This window comes from Leptonotus elevatus, chromosome 1 (genome assembly GCF_054856555.1).
Source record: "Leptonotus elevatus isolate MCC_2025b chromosome 1, RoL_Lele_1.0, whole genome shotgun sequence".
In the NCBI taxonomy this organism is placed as follows: Eukaryota; Metazoa; Chordata; class Actinopteri; order Syngnathiformes; family Syngnathidae; genus Leptonotus; species Leptonotus elevatus.
Window position 1 is genome coordinate 31273119 of NC_141239.1, and position 677 is coordinate 31273795.

The following is a 677-nucleotide window of genomic DNA, read 5'->3' on the forward strand; positions in this document are numbered from 1 at the left end:
AAATTAAAATGGTTTCTAGCTTTGTCTGTTTAGGAAACAACAATTGAACATGAGTTGGTTTCATCAACAACAGAAAGCAATTTGACCAAAAAGCAGATTTTTGTAAGAAGAATCATGTCAAGCAGAACCGTGACTTTGATCTTTGGCTTTTGTTACACCTTAAATGATAAAATAACAAAAACAAGACTAAGAAAGGGACTGCAAAATAATCATTTGTTTACAGATACGGTGGTGCCTTGAGATAGGAGTGAACAGTTGTATTCCTTCTGAAGAATAAAAAACGTCCACGGCAGGGAATGCTTTAGCTGATTTTGATCAATCATATAATATTTACAGATTTCTATCAATTTAACTAATGGTAATGAGAGGAAAATGATGGAATAGCAGTGAATCCCTTTTGACTGCTTTCTCTTTGAGAAAAGTTAGTTTAGCAACAACAATCAGTGTCGTTACTTCGGGGCAATTTAGGTAAATTGGAAAGACAGCTTTATTATTTGGAGGCTAATCTCATAGCAGGAACTCTCTCTATTATGTACACGCATGATTTCTAGTGGCAGGCCTTCAGTGGGGATTTACCTAATCCTAATCCAACTCCTATTACCGCAGCTATCACGTCGCAATCATGAAAACTATCAATACTTAAGAAAATGAAATATTAACGCAACATGTTCTGGAGC